Raw genomic sequence first — 906 nt, forward strand, 5'->3', positions numbered from 1 at the left:
GAAGGCGCCGCGGACTCTGCCCCCGGGCCGCGCCCCCGAGCTGCGCCGAGGTGCCCCGCCTCCCAAGCACGGGAGGGACCGGGAGCTCCCGAAGGCCCCGCCGCCGGGTTTCACAACGTTTATTCAAACGGCGGAGTCGCGTTCGGGCTGGGTCCGGCCGGGGTGGGCGGTGTCGAGCTGGCCCACCCTCCTCCCGGGCTCTGCTGACCCCTGGTGGCTGGCCCGGCCCCAAGGGGGACACAGCCCTGGCCCTCCATGCCGGCACCTACTTGTCCACGCACCACAGCCAGAGGCAGGGCGCCCCCGGGTAGTTGGGAGCCTGGGGAGCCGGGCTCCAGGCACTAGGACGAGCTAGGGTTAGGTGGCTGGGGAGTGGCCCAAGAGCCCGGACGGGTCCCCTGGAGGAGCCGGGGCCATGTGCTTGCAAGTGGTTCGGATGGGCAGAGCCCAGGTGTGGTGAAAGGTGACCAAGATTCTGGACAGGTGGAGGCAGCCCTGGAGCAAGTGCCAGGGGCCCGCAGAGGGCACCCACAGGCCTCCACGGCCCAGCACCAGTGCCCGGAAACCACCTGGTGGCAGTCAGCGTTGGGGGGCCAGTAGTGGTCCTGCAGCGACAGGGAGGTGCACTTGGCCAAAAATACGCCCTGCACCCTTGCCCAAAGAGTGTGCCTGTGCGAGGAGGGGGTGGGGAGTGGGGGGACACAGGTGAGGGTCAGGGTCACCCGGCATCAGCACAGCCCACGTCCCTCCTGCCCAGCCTCGCTGTTGAGGCTGAAGCAAGATGTCAGGCCAGGGACTGCCCACGTGCATGCGACAGGTACAGGACCTGCTCGGCCGCCACCTCACAGACCTGCCTGTTCCAGGCGCTGCCGGCGCCACTCATCCGCACCTGGCGCCGCAGCAGGT

Source organism: Suricata suricatta, chromosome 15 (assembly GCF_006229205.1).
Source record: "Suricata suricatta isolate VVHF042 chromosome 15, meerkat_22Aug2017_6uvM2_HiC, whole genome shotgun sequence".
NCBI lineage: Eukaryota > Metazoa > Chordata > Mammalia > Carnivora > Herpestidae > Suricata > Suricata suricatta.